Raw genomic sequence first — 19,609 nt, forward strand, 5'->3', positions numbered from 1 at the left:
TTCATTGAGCGATGGTGGTGTAATGGATAGCATAGTTGCCTTCCAAGCAGTTGGTCTGGGTTCGATTCTCGGAGATCGCTTCTCAATTCCAATTTTACATGCTACATATCTGTAAATAATACTGGAGGAGAACGATAATTTCTTTCTATATTTAATTTTTCGTATTCTGTTTCTTTTTGCTAATTAATTAAGTGAAGAATTTTATATAATATTCATGGAGCGATGGTGGTGTAATGGTTAGCATAGTTGCCTTCCAAGCAGTTGATTCGGGTTCGATTCCCGGACATCGCATTTCAATTCAAATTTTACATGCTACATATCTGTAAATAATACTGGAGAAGAACGATAAATTTCTTTCTATATTTAATTATTCGTATTCTCCTTTTGTTAATTAATTAAGAGAAGAATTTTATATAATATTCATTGCGCGATGGTGGTGTAATGGATAGCATAGTTGCCTTCCATGCAGTTGATCTGGGTTCGATTCCCGGAGATCGCTTCTCAATTCCAATTTTACATGCTACATATCTGTAAATAATACTGGAAAAGAACGATTATTTCTTTCTATATTTAATTTTTCGTATTCTGTTTTTGTTAATTAATTAAGAGAAGAATTTTATATAATATTCATTGAGCGATGGTGGTGTAATGGTCATACTGTGTTTGGTGGTTGAAGTGAGTAGACGTGTCTTCGCTCTGTGCAACAAGCTCTGACGTGTTTACCTTCAACGGTGCTTTCCTTAACATTCGTTTTGCTGTTGTTCTTTTTTTCGTTTTTTTTTCCTCTGTAACTTTTGTGAGTGAATTCGTTGAATGAACCATGTCGTTAAAAAGGGTCAATACATTAAAATATGATTTTGGTGGTGTTTCACAGCGACCAAGTACCTTGAGTTTGCATCAGTGGCTCAGTGATTCTTTCAAGTTTTCTGTTGATGATGTGTTGAGTATTGAAATGGATGTTTATCGTAAATTGTTGTATGTGAAACTACGTACCGAAGAACTTTGTGAAAACGTTTTGCGTGCTTCTGGCGGAACTGTGTACTATAGTGATACAGATGGTCAACATGCGGTACCAGTTTTGTGGGCTGATGTGCAAATTATAACCGTTAAATTGCTTTGTACACCAATGGAAGTTGACGATTTTGAAATTAAGAAAGTTCTTGGGGACTATGGGATCATCTCGAAAATTTCTGATGAACTATATTCCGTTGATCATGTTTACCCTATACGAACCGGGCGTAAATTAATACGTATGGAAGTAAAAAGGCCTATTCCATCTTTTGTTGTCATCCAAGGACAAAAGTTTTGTGTCACGTACCCCAACCAGATCCGAACCTGTCTCAGGTGCAATGGGGCTCATATGTACTCCAATTGTCCCCTTCGAGTTCCCAGTGATCCGAACAGTTATGCAGGGAAGGTAGCTCCTATATTTCGCAATAACGATCCTGCAGAGCGTCTTATGCCTAAATTTGACAGTTTGCCTATTCCTTCCCGACACTGGAACAAACCCACCACTAGTGTACCGTGCTCATCTGACGCAAATGTATCTACAATAGACGCTTCTCAATTTCCGGAACTACTAAGTACGAATGTTTCCTGCGAGCCGAACAGTGCTAAGAGTGTTTCCTCAGAATCGTCCGCAAGTGCGTGTTTTAGTTGTTCCACTGAAAAACAAGATGGTTCACAGCCGTTACTACTCCCATCTGCTGCACCTTCATCTAATTCTGTTTCTGATCTCGAAACAGTTCCTGGGGGAGAAGATCTCTCTACTGCGCCGATTTCTACGACAGTTAATCGTAATGAGAGCTGCTCGCCTGGCTCCCAAGCAAAGTGTGGTTCTCCTGAAGAAAGGTTTCATGCTCCCTCCCCCCCCCCATCTCAGTCTAGTGAGTCGGAGGTCGCTTCTCCTATCATGGAAGTAAGTACAGTTAGTGACGACAATCGAAATCGACGCAAGCGTACGAAACGTAATGAATTGAGTCAAAAGCTATTTAAAAAGTCTGAAAATGACACGAATGCGTCTATTCTGTCTCCAACTACTGACATTATGTCATAATATGGTTCTTAATACAGTACATGTGCTATATTTTAATGAATTCAGTTTAAGTATCTTACAGCACGTTAGTCTCTTCTTCTATAATACGTTAGATTGATATGTATGTCATTTAGATGTTTTAAGCTTTCTTTTATTGTTTCTCTTGTCAGATATTATGCCGCTATATTTACTTTCTCTGCTCATTCTTTTGTGTCGGTGGTTTTCTGTGCTTACCAGTGTGATGATGCTTAAAATTGCTACGGTTAACATTAATAATTTGCAAAGTTCCGCCAAGCAGTTTGCTCTTTGTGACTTTTTGCGCATAGAGGGCATTGACGTTGCCTTTTTACAAGAGGTTGGTATTTCTGAATTAAATCTTAGTCCATCTTATGCTATAGAAAATAACTTTGACAATAGTGGTACAGGTACAGCTATTGCTTACCGACATTCAACAACTTTTTCTTCACCTGTGTTCCATCCCTCTGCTCGAATAATACGGGGTAATCTAGGAGACATCAATCTTGTCAATATTTATTCTCCGAGTGGTTCACAAGCTCGCACCAGGCGAAATGCTTTCTTTTCTCAGGACGTTGCTCTGTCGCTTGGATCCAATGTTGAAAGGTTAATTTTGGCTGGAGATTATAATTGCGTTTTAAGGCCTGAAGATCAAACGCCGGGATTTAACTACTGCCATACCCTCCACGAGTTAATCAATGGACTTCATTTACGAGACACATGGATCTGTCTGAAGCCACAAGCACGGAATTACACTTATTTATCACACCAGAGTGCCTCTCGCCTTGATCGCATATATGTATCTCCTGTGTTGGTACCATGCATTAAGCACGTTGAAATTGCCCCCACCTCCTTTTCTGATCACTCAGCCTATATCGTATCTTTCAGCTTTCCTGATCTACGAGTTGAACGAGGTAGGGGTTATTGGCAATTCAACACATCGTTATTGGAAGACGATCAATTTTGTGCTGAGTTTCAGTCCAAATGGCGTTACTGGCTTAGGCAACGTCAATACTTTCCCACAGTAGGCGACTGGTGGAATACTTATTTCAAACCACGGTTTGCAAGTTTCTGTCGGTGGTACTCATCTGAAAAATCCAGAGATCTTCGTAATCTGCATTACTTTTATACCAGGTGTTTGCGAGAAGCTCGCTGTGCTGCTGTTTCTGACTTATCTATGTTCTCTCAGGTTAAGCGCTATCAAGCTTTGCTTCTCAATTTGCATCGCCGCCGTGTAGCTGGCACCAAGGTCAGAAGCAAGGTTCCCATAATAGATGCTGATGAAGAACCATCATTACATCATGTCCTCAAAGAAATCAAACGAGGCCAAGGAAAATGGATCCTAGATGACGACGGACATCTTCATAAGGATGTTGCTTCCATCAAACAAGTGTTTTGGATGCACTACTCAGAACTTTATAGTATTGCAGACACTACTACAACGTCTGGGGAATTATCTGCTTCACTTTCTGGTATTCTTGATGATGCAGCGCAGCAATCTCTTGTTCGAGCTTTTAGTATTGAAGATGTACATCACGCTGTTCTCGCAGCTCCGAAAGGTAAATCTCCAGGACTAGATGGCATATCTGCAGAATGGTATGTTAAGTTTTTCCCTCTAATTGGTGAAACACTGACCTGTCTCGTTAATGAATATTTCAGTAACAACCCACAGAGACTGTATAGAAGTCCTGGTGTCACAATATTTATACCTAAGCAAGCACACCCTACAAGTGTTACTCATTATCGACCCATCACTCTCCTGAATTGTGATTACAAGTTGCTTGCTCGTTGTTTGAACAACAGACTATCCCACTATATTGATATTCTCGCTGGACCATTTCAATATGCACGAGTCGGAGTGAAAAAAATATATCACGTACTTCAAACTGTTCGAGATGTTATTGCAAATTTTCAGACTAACACTACTAGTCATGCTTTGCTATCTTTAGATTTTAACCAAGCCTTTGATCGTGTAGATCACAATTATTTGTGGTCAGTATTGAACCATATGGGCGTTGGAGACTTATTTGTCCGTTGGATTCGCGTCCTGTATGGTGACGCTCAATCGAAATTAAAAATCAATGGGTTCCTGACTACACCTCTTAAACTCAAACGCAACGTTAGGCAAGGATGTCCATTAAGCATGACTCTTTTTATAATTTCCATCTGTCCTTTCCTACACAGCATTGCGCAACGTATCCAAGGCCTTACTATCTGCAATGTTCCTGTTAAGGTGTATAGTTTTGCTGATGACGTACATGTTTTCCTCCGTGATCCCCAGGATTTAGAAGTAGTTGAAGATTGCGTTCACAAGTACTCTGAACAGTCAGGAGCACGTCTTAATCGCTTTAAATCTAAACTTATGCCATTAGGAAATGGTTCTACGAATGAATATACCAATTTTCCTCAGGTAGTGAAGATTATGAAAGTACTTGGTATTTATTTTTCCTGCAACTTGCATGAGAGTATAGCAAAAAATTTTGAAGATGTTTTTCTGAAGGTTCGCTCTGTTTTACATCAACATACATCTCAGCACCTGTCGTTGATATCTCGTGTCTACTTTGTGAATACATATGCATTTTCCAAGTTGTGGTACGTCTGTCAAATTTTGCCTATGCCTACATCTTACATTCAGAAGTTTACGAGCATTGCTAACTGGTTTGTGTGGACAGGTATGATCTTTCGAGTACGATATCCAACTCCATGTTTACCATATGGTGCAGGAGGGCTCAACTTGATCCATGTTGCAAGTAAAACGAAAGCTTTATTCTCCTACCGAGGATTCCAAAACATTCAAGGTATTGGAGATCAACTCAGCACGACCGTTCTTTCGTCTCTCGTAGCTACCAATGATGGAGTACTACCTGTGAACTTATCTCAAATTCCTCCCGACTTTTGGTATTTTAAAGATGTAATATGTAATTATTTCTACCTGTCTGCCCGTGGCCTTCAAACCTTACCTCACAGAGTGAAACTTCTCTATAACTTGTTTCTACAAGAACAACGAAGCCAATGTCCTCACATAGTTACAAAATTCCCATCTGCGCATTGGCAACGTATTTGGAGAACAATTTCATCTACTGTTGTGTCAACCTCAGCCCGCTCCTTATGGTACAGAACTGTTAATAACATTATAGATACTAAGGCTAAACGACATCACCTTCATATTACAGATGACAACCAGTGTTCTCTTTGTGGACAAGTTGATACTTTAGAACACCGTCTCACCACCTGCAACGGATCGATCTCAGTTTGGGAAACCTATAGAGAAATGGTTCAATATTTGTGTAAAATAAGCATGGATTCCATTACTGTTCACATGCTTTTGTTTCCTGATTTTAAGTTTTTTCCTAATGAGAAGCAAAACTCTGTTGTATGGCTCACTGCTAATACCATTGAATTTATTCTGACCCCTAGTTCTCCTCAAGCACATCACACCTACAAAGATTTCCTGAGTTTACGATACGGTAAATTACCACCACCAAGAAAGAAAAAACTCTTTGCGCATTACCTGAATTACCACTTGTATGGGTATGCACTATAATTGACTTGTAAATTTCTTGTTACTTGCTCTACTATATATATTCACTTTGTAACTACAAACTGAACCAATGTGTAGTCTTATTTTTTTTTCTGAATTTTGCGCTGATATGTAATATGAATTATTAAAATTAAACAAGTGAAAAAAAAATGGTTAGAATAGTTGCCTTCCAAGCAGTTGATCCGGGTTCGATTCCCGGCCATCGCATTTCAATTCCAATTTTACATGCTACATATCTGTAAATAATACTGGAGAAGAACGATAATTTCTTTCTATATTTAATTTTTCGTATTTTGTTTTTGTTAATTAATTAAGTGAAGAATTTTATATAATATTCATTAAGCGATGGTGGTGTAATGGTTAGCATAGTTGCCTTCCATGCAGTTGATCTGGGTTCGATTCCCGGAGATCGCATTTCAATTCCAATTTTACATGCTAAATATCTGTAAATAATACTAGAGAAGAACGATAATTTCTTTCTATATTTAATTATTCGTATTCTGTTTTTGTTAATTAATTAAGTGAAGAATTTTTATATAATATTCATTGAGGGATGGTGGTGTAATAGATATTATAGTTGCCTTCCATGCAGTTGATCTGGGTTCGATTCCCGGCCATCGCATTTCAATTCCAATTTTACATTCTACATATCTGTAAATAATACTGGAGAAGAACGATAATTTCTTTCTATATTTAATTTTTCGTATTCTGTTTTTGTTAATTAATTAAGAGAAGAATTTTATATAATATTCATTGAGCGATGGTGGTGTAATGGTTAGCATAGTTGCCTTCCATGCAGTTGATCTGGGTTCGATTCCCGGAGATCGCATTTCAATTCCAATTTTACATGCTAAATATCTGTAAATAATACTAGAGAAGAACGATAATTTCTTTCTATATTTAATTATTCGTATTCTGTTTTTGTTAATTAATTAAGTGAAGAATTTTTATATAATATTCATTGAGCGATGGTGGTGTAATGGTTAGCATAGTTGTCTTCCAAGCAGTTGATCTGGGTTCGATTCCCGGCCATCGCATTTCAATTCCAATTTTACATGCTACATATCTGTAAATAATACTGGAGAAGAACGATAATTTCTTTCTATATTTAATTTTTCGTATTCTGTTTTTGTTAATTAATTAAGAGAAGAATTTTATATAATATTCATTCAGCGATGCTGGTGTAATGGTTAGCATAGTTGTCTTAAAAGCAGTTGATTCGGGTTCGATTCCCGGCCATCGCATTTCAATTCCAATTTTACATGCTACATATCTGTAAATAATACTGGAGAAGAACGATAATTTCTTTCTATATTTAATTTTTCGTATTTTGTTTTTGTTAATTAATTAAGAGAAGAATTTTATATAATATTCATTGAGCGATGGTGGTGTAATGGTTAGCATAGTTGTCTTCCAAGCAGTTGATCTGGGTTCGATTCCCGGAGATCGCATTTCAATTCCAATTTTACATGCTACATATCTGTAAATAATACTGGAGAAGAACGATAATTTCTTTCTATATTTAATTATTCGTATTCTGTTTTTGTTAATTAATTAAGAGAAGAATTTTATATAATATTCATTGAGCGATGGTGGTGTAATGGATATCATAGTTGCCTTCCATGCAGTTGATCTGGGTTCGATTCCCGGAGATCGCATTTCAATTCCAATTTTACATGCTACATATCTGTAAATAATACTGGAGAAGAACGATAATTTCTTTCTATATTTAATTTTTCGTATTCTGTTTTTGTTAATTAATTAAGAGAAGAATTTTATATAATATTCATTGAGCGATGGTGGTGTAATGGTTAGCATAGTTGTCTTCCAAGCAGTTGATCTGGGTTCGATTCCCGGCCATCGCATTTTAATTCAAATTTTACATGCTACATAACTGTAAATAATACTGGAGAAGAACGATAATTTCTTTCTATATTTAATTTTTCGTATTCTGTTTTTGTTAATTAATTAAGAGAAGAATTTTATATAATATTCATTGAGCGATGGTGGTGTAATGGTTAGCATAGTTGTCTTCCAAGCAGTTGATCTGGGTTCGATTCCCGGCCATCGCATTTCAATTCCAATTTTACATGCTACATATCTGTAAATAATACTGGAGAAGAACGATTATTTCTTTCTATATTTAATTTTTCGTATTCTGTTTTTGTTAATTAATTAAGAGAAGAATTTTATATAATATTCATTGAGCGATGGTGGTGTAATGGTTACCATAGTTGTCTTCCAAGCAGTTGATCTGGGTTCGATTCCCGGAGATCGCATTTCAATTCCAATTTTACATGCTACATATCTGTAAATAATACTGGAGAAGAACGATAATTTCTTTCTATATTTAATTTTTCGTATTCTGTTTTTGTTAATTAATTAAGAGAAGAATTTTATATAATATTCATTGAGCGATGGTGGTGTAATGGTTAGCATAGTTGTCTTCCAAGCAGTTGATCTGGGTTCGATTCCCGGCCATCGCATTTCAATTCAAATTTTACATGCTACATATCTGTAAATAATACTGGAGAAGAACGATTATTTCTTTCTATATTTAATTATTCGTATTCTGTTTTTGTTAATTAATTAAGAGAAGAATTTTATATAATATTCATTGAGCGATGGTGGTGTAATGGTTAGCATAGTTGTCTTCCAAGCAGTTGATCTGGGTTCGATTCCCGGCCATCGCATTTCAATTCAAATTTTACATGCTACATATCTGTAAATAATACTGGAGAAGAACGATAATTTCTTTCTATATTTAATTTTTCGTATTCTGTTTTTGTTAATTAATTAAGAGAAGAATTTTATATAATATTCATTGAGCGATGGTGGTGTAATGGTTAGCATAGTTGTCTTCCAAGCAGTTGATCTGGGTTCGATTCCCGGCCATCGCATTTCAATTCAAATTTTACATGCTACATATCTGTAAATAATACTGGAGAAGAACGATTATTTCTTTCTATATTTAATTATTCGTATTCTGTTTTTGTTAATTAATTAAGAGAAGAATTTTATATAATATTCATTGAGCGATGGTGGTGTAATGGATATCATAGTTGTCTTCCAAGCAGTTGATCTGGGTTCGATTCCCGGCCATCGCATTTCAATTCCAATTTTACATGCTACATATCTGTAAATAATACTGGAGAAGAACGATAATTTCTTTCTATATTTAATTTTTCGTATTCTGTTTTTGTTAATTAATTAAGAGAAGAATTTTATATAATATTCATTGAGCGATGGTGGTGTAATGGTTAGCATAGTTGTCTTCCAAGCAGTTGATCTGGGTTCGATTCCCGGCCATCGCATTTCAATTCAAATTTTACATGCTACATATCTGTAAATAATACTGGAGAAGAACGATTATTTCTTTCTATATTTAATTATTCGTATTCTGTTTTTGTTAATTAATTAAGAGAAGAATTTTATATAATATTCATTGAGCGATGGTGGTGTAATGGATATCATAGTTGCCTTCCATGCAGTTGATCTGGGTTCGATTCCCGGAGATCGCATTTCAATTCCAATTTTACATGCTACATATCTGTAAATAATACTGGAGAAGAACGATAATTTCTTTCTATATTTAATTTTTCGTATTCTGTTTTTGTTAATTAATTAAGAGAAGAATTTTATATAATATTCATTGAGCGATGGTGGTGTAATGGTTAGCATAGTTGTGTTCCAAGCAGTTGATCTGGGTTCGATTCCCGGCCATCGCATTTCAATTCCAATTTTACATGCTACATATCTGTAAATAATACTGGAGAAGAACGATTATTTCTTTCTATATTTAATTTTTCGTATTCTGTTTTTGTTAATTAACTAAGAGAAGAATTTTATATACTATTCATTGAGCGATGGTGGTGTAATGGTTAGCATAGTTGTCTTCCAAGCAGTTGATCTGGGTTCGATTCCCGGCCATCGCATTTCAATTCCAATTTTACATGCTACATATCTGTAAATAATACTGGAGAAGAACGATAATTTCTTTCTATATTTAATTATTCGTATTCTGTTTTTGTTAATTAATTAAGAGAAGAATTTTATATAATATTCATTGAGCGATGGTGGTGTAATGGTTAGCATAGTTGTCTTCCAAGCAGTTGATCTGGGTTCGATTCCCGGCCATCGCATTTCAATTCCAATTTTACATTCTACATATCTGTAAATAATACTGGAGAAGAACGATAATTTCTTTCTATATTTAATTATTCGTATTCTCCTTTTGTTAATTAATTAAGAGAAGAATTTTATATAATATTCATTCAGCGATGGTGGTGTAATGGTTAGCATAGTTGTCTTAAAAGCAGTTGATCCGGGTTCGATTCCCGGCCATCGCATTTCAATTCCAATTTTACATGCTACATATCTGTAAATAATACTGGAGAAGAACGATAATTTCTTTCTATATTTAATTATTCGTATTCTCCTTTTGTTAATTAATTAAGAGAAGAATTTTATATAATATTCATTCAGCGATGGTGGTGTAATGGTTAGCATAGTTGTCTTAAAAGCAGTTGATCCGGGTTCGATTCCCGGCCATCGCATTTCAATTCCAATTTTACATGCTACATATCTGTAAATAATACTGGAGAAGAACGATAATTTCTTTCTATATTTAATTATTCGTATTCTCCTTTTGTTAATTAATTAAGAGAAGAATTTTATATAATATTCATTCAGCGATGGTGGTGTAATGGTTAGCATAGTTGTCTTAAAAGCAGTTGATCCGGGTTCGATTCCCGGCCATCGCATTTCAATTCCAATTTTACATGCTACATATCTGTAAATAATACTGGAGAAGAACGATAATTTCTTTCTATATTTAATTTTTCGTATTCTGTTTTTGTTAATTAATTAAGAGAAGAATTTTATATAATATTCATTGAGCGATGGTGGTGTAATGGTTAGCATAGTTGTCTTCCAAGCAGTTGATCTGGGTTCGATTCCCGGCCATCGCATTTCAATTCCAATTTTACATGCTACATATCTGTAAATAATACTGGAGAAGAACGATAATTTCTTTCTATATTTAATTTTTCGTATTCTGTTTTTGTTAATTAATTAAGAGAAGAATTTTATATAATATTCATTCAGCGATGGTGGTGTAATGGTTAGCATAGTTGTCTTCCAAGCAGTTGATCTGGGTTCGATTCCCGGCCATCGCATTTCAATTCCAATTTTACATGCTACATATCTGTAAATAATACTGGAGAAGAACTATAATTTCTTTCTATATTTAATTATTCGTATTCTCCTTTTGTTAATTAATTAAGAGAAGAATTTTATATAATATTCATTGAGCGATGGTGGTGCAATGGATATCATAGTTGCTTTCCATGCAGTTGATCTGGGTTCGATTCCCGGAGATCGCATTTCAATTCCAATTTTACATGCTACATATCTGTAAATAATACTGGAGAAGAACGATAATTTCTTTCTATATTTAATTATTCGTATTCTCCTTTTGTTAATTAATTAAGTGAAGAATTTTATATAATATTCATTGAGCGATGGTGGTGCAGTTCCGCTCGAGCCGTCGAGCGAAGCACATCGTGGAGTAGTTTGACTGTGTTACGTCTGTTTGTGCTACTCCTGCGCACTTGTGTGCTGTGACAGTTTTCTCGTACTTATTGTGTTTGGCCAGTTAGTGCCTCCCAGTGAGTGAGTTCAGTGTTTTTTTGCTGTTGCTTGTTTCTTAGTAAATATGGCTTACAAAAAGGACCTGCAATTTAAATTTGTCTTTGATAAAAAGTTCCGTAGTTCACGCCCGACTTCCAGTCAAGTTTACCAGTGGTTAAGTGAAACGTTTCTGGGCATTTTTGACAATATTAGTGCTCTTCAGTTACACGCCGAGTCTTATAGTATTTATCTGAAATTTAAGAATGTACAAGCATATGAACAGTTTGCTTCTAGTGCCCCTGATTCTGTGGTCTTTCATCATGCCGATGGAATTTCTAGCACTGTCAGGATTGTTCCTGCGGAAACCCTCATAAAGCAGATTAGGATATACGACTTCCCTTTGGAGGCGCCATTACAGTTACTTGAAGAACATTTTAGTGCTTATGGAAAGGTGCGTCAAGTGGAACCCCAATTTTGGGCAGCTCCTTTTCCCCCAGGAATTGATAGTGGTATCCGCATTATTCATATGGAACTCCAGAAACATATTCCGTCACGTTTAATAGTTCAGGGCTATAAAGTGGGTGTATCCTATGATGGACAACCTATTACTTGTTTTTTTTGCCAATCTCATTTACATACCATCTCCATTTGCCCGTTGAAAAAATCAAAACCTGTGAGTGCGAAACCGGCCCCTGTCTCTGTCCAAATGACTGAACTTGGAAAAGTGCAACGTTCCCTTCTGTCGTCACGGCCTTTGGAGGTTCGAGCAGATGTCCACCAGGAACCTGCTCGGGGTCCCCCAGAGGTTTCTTTTTTGAATGATGAGAGTGAGTTTCCTGAGTTACCAACGTCCCGCCCAGTATCGCAGTTCTCATCAGAACAAACTACTTCGGCGGAGGCAGTGCCAAAGGTACCACCCCCGATAATCCACGAGCCGCCACTGGATGTTGTGAGCCAAGTGTCAACTAGTGTTGCGCCGCCTGATACTCTTCCGGAGTCGAGTGACGCCTCTTTAGTACAGGCAGAAGCTTTTCTTTCTCCTACAGTTCCTCAAGGTGATGTTTCTGTTTCTCCTGATCCCGCATCGCAACAAAAAAGAAGACGAGTTTCAAGGTCATCTGCAAGGAAAAAAGAATTGAGTTTACTTCTTAGTGCAGTAAAAGGAACGGATAAAACTGACTCACGTGCTCCTACAGCGAAAGTGCATGCAATTTCTGATTCGGAACTCACGTGAGTGTAGGTGTGTCTGTCCTTGGAATTCTTTTTCTCCCAGAAAGCATTTTGTGGCAACAGGTTGGCTATGTCTGTCTGTTTGTTTATGTTTCTCTTTGGTGTTGTTACGGGACAACGGAACTCTATATTACAAGCAGTGCCATGGGTGAATAGAAACTTCTCCCTTGTGTGCGCAGACAACAATTTTCATTTTCATAGTGCGTCTGTTATTATTATTATTATTATTATTATTATTATTATTATTATTATTATTATTATTATTATTATTATTATTATTATTATTATTATTTTTTGTACCGATATGTCAGCGGTAAATTCATTTACTGTGTTAGCTCTTAATATCCATCGCATCAGTTCAGCGTCTAATAAAGCCCTTCTTAAACACTTCATTGAACAACGTCACCCCGATGTATGTGGTATCGTTGAACTGACTTTTCCGTCGTTAGACTTTCTTAGTGACTACCACGCAATAATTAATTGTGAATCATCTACAGGGGTTGCTCTTTTGGTAAGGAAGGGTCTTACGTATGATAGAGTGGCCTTATCTCCCGATGGGAGGGCAATACGTTGTTATATTCACGATATTTGTGTGATTCTTCTCTATGCGCCTTCGGGCTATCTCATGGTACGAGAAAGGGAACAGTTTTATGAGCATACCATCCCGTCTTTAATTCCGCCTGGCATTAATCAGTGTATTTTGATCGGTGATTTTAATGCTGTAATTAACCCCCAAGATTCTCTCAACCCCTCACCTCCATGTTATGCGTTAGAGGCGCTTGTGCGAGCTATGCAGCTACAGGATGCGCTCAGTGTATCCAACTCGCCGCATGCGTTCACATTCTGTGGGTCCACAAATAAGAGTCGCCTCGATCGAGCGTATTTAACGGCACCTTTAAGTTCGACGGTGGTCCATTTGTTAACTCTTCACTTGCCGTTCTCCGACCATTCGGCAATTGAAATGGCTCTTAAATTGCCGTTTTCCATACCTGCCGCACGAGGTTCTTCTTTTTGGAAAATTAATACGGAAGTTATGTCACGAGAGGAAGTGGTGGAGTTGTTTGCTACTAAGTTTGTCTATTGGTGTAGTATGAAAAAATATTATTCGACTGTCGGATCATGGTGGAATGTATATTGTAAGCCCAAAATCCGTAGTTTTTTTCAATGGCGCGGTAGAATCTCGCGCGAGGACGATCGTCTGTTGCACGAATTTTTTTATCGTGCTCTTTGTGAACTTTGGGCGGCTCCTGCTTCCCTGGAAAATTTCGCACGTATCAACGATCTTAAATTCCGGATGAAACAGATTTACGCACATTCCTCGCTGCAAGCTTATTTTTCTGAGGATTTCTATCATTGTTTCCCAGAGGAAACTGCGTCTATATATCATGTAGACCGCCTGCTACGAAAAAGGAGATCGACTTTCATCCCTTCCCTTGTTTTACATGATGGGAAGACTACGAACGATGTTTTCCAGATTTTACATGAATTTACGCGCTATTATACTGCGTTTGCGAGTGCAAAAACAATGGATTATGCTTACGGAACGGAATTCTTGTCCACGTTACCCCACCACCTAACGGATCAAGAAGGTCAGGCGTTAATGAGTCCCATCACCGAACATGAAATTTTCAATGTTCTCAAGAAAGCTAAAGGTCGCAGTGCCCCTGGAATAGATGGCTTGAACATAGCCTGTTACAAACGTTATTGGCCATGTCTCCGTGCAACGCTCGTTACTCTCTTTAACGATTTATTATCGGGGGCCGCGTTTTCGCACAACACCGCCGTCCTTGTACTTATTCCTAAATCATCTTCCGCACGTGAGGTTTCAGACTTCCGACCTATCTCTTTATTGCCAGTTGACCTCAAACTATTTACCAAGATACTCACCTCGCGACTACGACCAATTGTTCGCCGCTATATCAGTCCTTTTCAGGCCGCACTCCACGAGACCCATAACCTTCAGTATACTTTACGTTCACTTCGAGATCTTTTTGCGTATTTTCATTCCCGTCATGTGCCGGCGGGAGCACTGGCGGTGGACCTGGAAAAAGCGTATGATAGCGTCGATCATGGCTTCTTAGCGTTAACTCTTGAAGCCTGGGGTTTCCCGTTAGCCTTCCGGAGGGTCATCTCCAATCTGTATTCCACAGCCAACTTTCGCATTCAGATTAATGGCCATTTATCCCCCGTTATTCAGTTACAACGCGGTTTGCGTCAGGGTTGTAGTTTGAGTTTCACGCTCTTTGCATTGGTGCTAGACCCTTTACTTCGGCGGTTGGCCACATTATCGCCTCCTGGGCCCTCTATGTTTCGCAGCCAAAATATCTTTGCGTATGCTGATGATCTGAACGTAACCGGAGTGGATCCCGCGACTATGATGGAATGTTTTCGTTTTGCAACGCTTTTCGCGTTGTTCCGGTCTCCACTATAATACCCGTAAGACTCACGTTCTACAGTTTCATGGTTTTCATTTACCTCCCAGTGACCCTGGTACACCACCTTTACCTCATGTCACGTCTTTAACCATCCTCGGGATTCCCTTTACGTCCTGTCCCACTCCGCATTATGATGAGATTTGGTCCCCACTGTTATCACAAGTCCGTCAACTGTTGTATTCCATGCGTTTTCGAAGACTCCCTCTATTACATCGTATTCAATTTATTAACGTTTATGTGGCGACCAAATTATGGTACCGTGCGAGAATCTACCCTCTCCCGGAACTATATGCACGTAAGTTTGAATCCCTGTTTCTCTGGCATATTTGGCGCGGTTTCTTTTTCCGCATTCCTCGTACTGCCCTTTACCTTCCGCGTTTTCGTGGGGGATTAAGTCTCGTTCACCTTCGCCTTAAATGCCAAACTTTGTTTATGAGCGACTTTTATAATGCTCTTGTCATTGAAGACTCTGTAACACAACGATGGATTCGTTGCTTCTGGCCGAGCTATGAATCTCCTCTAAACCCTCCTTTTATACAATTTGCCGCCCAGTGTCCATCTTATGTTTTGACCTTAATTCGTCATTGGACCTACGCTGGGACGATCATTGATCCCGCCCGTCATACTGCCCGTACATTATATCGTCTTCTTTTAGAGTTAACATATCCTCAGACACGACTTCGAATACTCCACCATTTCCCGCAGGTGATATGGCCTCAAGTCTGGGAAAATATTTTTGATGCTGTGTTACCTTCTTATATGCAAGAGGCCTGGTTTAAAGTTGTTCATCAGCTTATCCCTACTCGTGCGCGTTTATACGCAGTTCATCGCGCACCCGATGCGCTTTGCGAAAGATGCAATGAAGAAGATACATTGGACCATCGTTACACGCAGTGCGTAGGTGCGTCCACAATCTGGAGAAATCTGACGGTGATGTTAGGTCGAATTAGCCGCCGTCCACCACATCAGTTCACTGTTGATTACTTGCTACTTCCAGATTTTCATTTCTTCCCACCTGCCAAACATCATGCTGTGCTCTTCCTAATTGCGTGTACGATAATTTATGTTCAGCGCTACACGCCTTTGTTGGATGCATGCACGTATTTTGACTTTTTGCGACGCACGCGCAGAAAACTCTTCCCTCCCGCGGTGGACCGGCGTCTCTTCAGTCGGTTTTTAGAGGTGGTGTTGCTATAAACTCTTTCCTTCCCGTACGTATGAATATGGACAAGTATGTAGCCAAAGTTTTTTTTTTTCATTTTTTTTCATTTTTTTTCATTTTTTTTCATTTTTTTCATTTTTTTAACAATCATTTATATATATAATCATTTCTTTTCTAAATTTTCTGATATGTTGATTTTTTATAGGTTAATATTCGTTCAGTACGGCTATTGATAGAGCTGCTCTCTTGTATTAATTCATACCGGCAGTTGTCCGGTTCTTGTTAAGTTAGTGTATGTTCTGTCAGTACAATAAAAACTAGTGGTGTAATGGTTAGCATAGTTGTCTTCCAAGCAGTTGATATGGGTTCGATTCCCGGCCATCGCACTTCAATTCCAATTTTACATGCTACGTATCTGTAAATAATACTGGAGAAGAACGATAATTTCTTTTTATATTTAATTATTTGTAATATCTTTTTGTTAATTAATTAAGAGAGGAATTTTATATAATATTCATTGAGCGATGGTGGTGTAATGGATATCATAGTTGCCTTCCATGCAGTTGATCTGGGTTCGATTCCCGGAGATCGCATTTCAATTCCAATTTTACATGCTACATATCTGTAAATAATACTAGAGAAGAACGATAATTTCTTTCTATATTTAATTATTCGTATTCTGTTTTTGTTAATTAATTAAGAGAAGAATTTTATATAATATTCATTGAGCGATGGTGGTGTAATGGTTAGCATAGTTGTCTTCCAAGCAGTTGATATGGGTTCGATTCCCGGCCATCGCACTTCAATTCCAATTTTACATGCTACGTATCTGTAAATAATACTGGAGAAGAACGATAATTTCTTTTTATATTTAATTATTTGTAATATCTTTTTGTTAATTAATTAAGAGAGGAATTTTATATAATATTCATTGAGCGATGGTGGTGTAATGGATATCATAGTTGCCTTCCATGCAGTTGATCTGGGTTCGATTCCCGGAGATCGCATTTCAATTCCAATTTTACATGCTACATATCTGTAAATAATACTAGAGAAGAACGATAATTTCTTTCTATATTTAATTATTCGTATTCTCCTTTTGGAAAATTAATTAAGAGAAGAATTTTATATAATATTCATTGAGCGATGGTGGTGTAATGGTTAGCATAGTTGTCTTGCAAGCAGTTGATATGGGTTCGATTCCCGGCCATCGCACTTCAATTCCAATTTTACATGCTACGTATCTGTAAATAATACTGGAGAAGAACGATAATTTCTTTTTATATTTAATTATTTGTAATATGTTTTTGTTAATTAATTAAGAGAGGAATTTTATATAATATTCATTGAGCGATGGTGGTGTAATGGATATCATAGTTGCCTTCCATGCAGTTGATCTGGGTTCGATTCCCGGAGATCGCATTTCAATTCCAATTTTACATGCTACATATCTGTAAATAATACTAGAGAAGAACGATAATTTCTTTCTATATTTAATTATTCGTATTCTGTTTTTGTTAATTAATTAAGAGAAGAATTTTATATAATATTCATTGAGCGATGGTGGTGTAATGGTTAGCATAGTTGTCTTCCAAGCAGTTGATCCGGGTTCGATCCCGGCCATCGCATTTCAATTCCAATTTTACATGCTACATATCTGTAAATAATACTAGAGAAGAACGATAATTTCTTTCTATATTTAATTATTCGTATTCTCCTTTTGTTAATTAATTAAGAGGAGAATTTTATATAATATTCATAGAGCGATGGTGGTGTAATGGATATCATAGTTGCCTTCCATGCAGTTGATCTGGGTTCGATTCCCGGAGATCGCATTTCAATTCCAATTTTACATGCTACATATCTGTAAATAATACTGGAGAAGAACGATAATTTCTTTCTATATTTAATTATTCGTATTCTCCTTTTGTTAATTAATTAAGTGAAGAATTTTATATAATATTCATTGAGCGATGGTGGTGTAATGGTTAGCATAGTTTTCTTCCAAGCAGTTGATATGGGTTCGATTCCCGGCCATCGCACTTCAATTCCAATTTTACATGCTACGTATCTGTAAATAATACTGGAGAAGAACGATAATTTCTTTTTATATTTAATTATTTGTAATATCATTTTGTTAATTAATTAAGAGAGGAATTTTATATAATATTCATTGAGCGATGGTGGTGTAATGGATATCATAGTTGCCTTCCATGCAGTTGATCTGGGTTCGATTCCCGGAGATCGCATTTCAATTCCAATTTTACATGCTACATATCTGTAAATAATACTAGAGAAGAACGATAATTTCTTTCTATATTTAATTATTCGTATTCTCCTTTTGTTAATTAATTAAGAGAAGAATTTTATATAATATTCATTGAGCGATGATGGTGTAATGGTTAGCATAGTTGCCTTCCAAGCAGTTGATATGGGTTCGATTCCCGGCCAATGCATTTCAATTCAAATTTTACATGCTACATATCTGTAAATAATACTGGAGAAGAACGATTATTTCTTTCTATATTTAATTTTTCGTATTCTGTTTTTGTTAATTAATTAAGAGAAGAATTTTATATAATATTCATTGAGCGATGGTGGTGTAATGGTTAGCATAGTTGTCTTCCAAGCAGTTGATCTGGGTTCGATTCCCGGCCATCGCATTTCAATTCCAATTTTACATGCTACATATCTGTAAATAATACTGGAGAAGAACGATAATTTCTTTCTATATTTAATTTTTCGTATTCTGTTTTTGTTAATTACTTAAGAGAAGAATTTTATATAATATTCATTCAGCGATGGTGGTGTAATGGTTAGCATAGTTGTCTTAAAAGCAGTTGATCCGGGTTCGATTCCCGGCCATCGCATTTCAATTCTAATTTTACATGCTACATATCTGTAAATAATACTGGAGAAGAACGATAATTTCTTTCTATATTTAATTATTCGTATTCTGTTTTTGTTAATTAATTAAGTGAAGAATTTTATATAATATTCATTGAGCGATGGTGGTGTAATGGATATCATAGTTGCCTTCCATGCAGTTGATCTGGGTTCGATTCCCGGAGATCGCATTTCAATTCCAATTTTACATGCTACATATCTGTAAATAATACTGGAGAAGAACGATAATTTCTTTCTATATTTAATTATTCGTATTCTCCTTTTGTTAATTAATTAAGAGAAGAATTTTATATAATATTCATTGAGCGATGGTGGTGTAATGGATATCATAGTTCCCTTCCATGCAGTTGATCTGGGTTCGATTCCCGGAGATCGCATTTCAATTCCAATTTTACATGCTACATATCTGTAAATAATACTGGAGAAGAACGATAATTTCTTTCTATATTTAATTATTCGTATTCTCCTTTTGTTAATTAATTAAGTGAAGAATTTTATATAATATTCATTGAGCGATGGTGGTGTAATGGTTAGCATAGTTGTCTTCCAAGCAGTTGATATGGGTTCGATTCCCGGCCATCGCACTTCAATTCCAATTTTACATGCTACGTATCTGTAAATAATACTGGAGAAGAACGATAATTTCTTTTTAT

General features: G+C 36.8%; 17 non-coding genes across 17 annotated transcripts; all 17 read left to right on the forward strand.

Moving 5' to 3' along the window:
- The first annotated feature begins 6,556 nt into the window (after positions 1-6,556).
- On the forward strand, positions 6,557-6,628 carry TRNAG-UCC (transfer RNA glycine (anticodon UCC)). Its single transcript has one exon. It is a non-coding gene; the product is annotated as a tRNA-Gly (tRNA).
- A 756-nt stretch (positions 6,629-7,384) lies between these two features.
- On the forward strand, positions 7,385-7,456 carry TRNAG-UCC (transfer RNA glycine (anticodon UCC)). Its single transcript has one exon. It is a non-coding gene; the product is annotated as a tRNA-Gly (tRNA).
- Positions 7,457-7,591: 135 nt separating this feature from the next.
- TRNAG-UCC (transfer RNA glycine (anticodon UCC)) lies at positions 7,592-7,663 on the forward strand. Its single transcript has one exon. It is a non-coding gene; the product is annotated as a tRNA-Gly (tRNA).
- Positions 7,664-8,005: 342 nt separating this feature from the next.
- TRNAG-UCC (transfer RNA glycine (anticodon UCC)) lies at positions 8,006-8,077 on the forward strand. The gene has a single exon. It is a non-coding gene; the product is annotated as a tRNA-Gly (tRNA).
- Positions 8,078-8,212: 135 nt separating this feature from the next.
- TRNAG-UCC (transfer RNA glycine (anticodon UCC)) lies at positions 8,213-8,284 on the forward strand. Its single transcript has one exon. It is a non-coding gene; the product is annotated as a tRNA-Gly (tRNA).
- A 135-nt stretch (positions 8,285-8,419) lies between these two features.
- On the forward strand, positions 8,420-8,491 carry TRNAG-UCC (transfer RNA glycine (anticodon UCC)). Its single transcript has one exon. It is a non-coding gene; the product is annotated as a tRNA-Gly (tRNA).
- Positions 8,492-8,626: 135 nt separating this feature from the next.
- TRNAG-UCC (transfer RNA glycine (anticodon UCC)) lies at positions 8,627-8,698 on the forward strand. Its single transcript has one exon. It is a non-coding gene; the product is annotated as a tRNA-Gly (tRNA).
- A 135-nt stretch (positions 8,699-8,833) lies between these two features.
- TRNAG-UCC (transfer RNA glycine (anticodon UCC)) lies at positions 8,834-8,905 on the forward strand. Its single transcript has one exon. It is a non-coding gene; the product is annotated as a tRNA-Gly (tRNA).
- Positions 8,906-9,454: 549 nt separating this feature from the next.
- Positions 9,455-9,526, forward strand: TRNAG-UCC (transfer RNA glycine (anticodon UCC)). Its single transcript has one exon. It is a non-coding gene; the product is annotated as a tRNA-Gly (tRNA).
- A 135-nt stretch (positions 9,527-9,661) lies between these two features.
- On the forward strand, positions 9,662-9,733 carry TRNAG-UCC (transfer RNA glycine (anticodon UCC)). Its single transcript has one exon. It is a non-coding gene; the product is annotated as a tRNA-Gly (tRNA).
- Positions 9,734-9,868: 135 nt separating this feature from the next.
- TRNAL-UAA (transfer RNA leucine (anticodon UAA)) lies at positions 9,869-9,940 on the forward strand. Its single transcript has one exon. It is a non-coding gene; the product is annotated as a tRNA-Leu (tRNA).
- Positions 9,941-10,075: 135 nt separating this feature from the next.
- TRNAL-UAA (transfer RNA leucine (anticodon UAA)) lies at positions 10,076-10,147 on the forward strand. Its single transcript has one exon. It is a non-coding gene; the product is annotated as a tRNA-Leu (tRNA).
- A 135-nt stretch (positions 10,148-10,282) lies between these two features.
- Positions 10,283-10,354, forward strand: TRNAL-UAA (transfer RNA leucine (anticodon UAA)). The gene has a single exon. It is a non-coding gene; the product is annotated as a tRNA-Leu (tRNA).
- Positions 10,355-10,489: 135 nt separating this feature from the next.
- TRNAG-UCC (transfer RNA glycine (anticodon UCC)) lies at positions 10,490-10,561 on the forward strand. The gene has a single exon. It is a non-coding gene; the product is annotated as a tRNA-Gly (tRNA).
- Positions 10,562-10,696: 135 nt separating this feature from the next.
- On the forward strand, positions 10,697-10,768 carry TRNAG-UCC (transfer RNA glycine (anticodon UCC)). The gene has a single exon. It is a non-coding gene; the product is annotated as a tRNA-Gly (tRNA).
- A 7,872-nt stretch (positions 10,769-18,640) lies between these two features.
- TRNAG-UCC (transfer RNA glycine (anticodon UCC)) lies at positions 18,641-18,712 on the forward strand. Its single transcript has one exon. It is a non-coding gene; the product is annotated as a tRNA-Gly (tRNA).
- Positions 18,713-18,847: 135 nt separating this feature from the next.
- Positions 18,848-18,919, forward strand: TRNAL-UAA (transfer RNA leucine (anticodon UAA)). The gene has a single exon. It is a non-coding gene; the product is annotated as a tRNA-Leu (tRNA).
- The last annotated feature ends 690 nt before the right edge of the window (positions 18,920-19,609 follow it).

This window comes from Thermobia domestica, chromosome 7, assembly GCF_964235325.1.
Source record: "Thermobia domestica chromosome 7, izTheDome1.hap1.1, whole genome shotgun sequence".
Lineage (NCBI taxonomy): Eukaryota > Metazoa > Arthropoda > Insecta > Zygentoma > Lepismatidae > Thermobia > Thermobia domestica.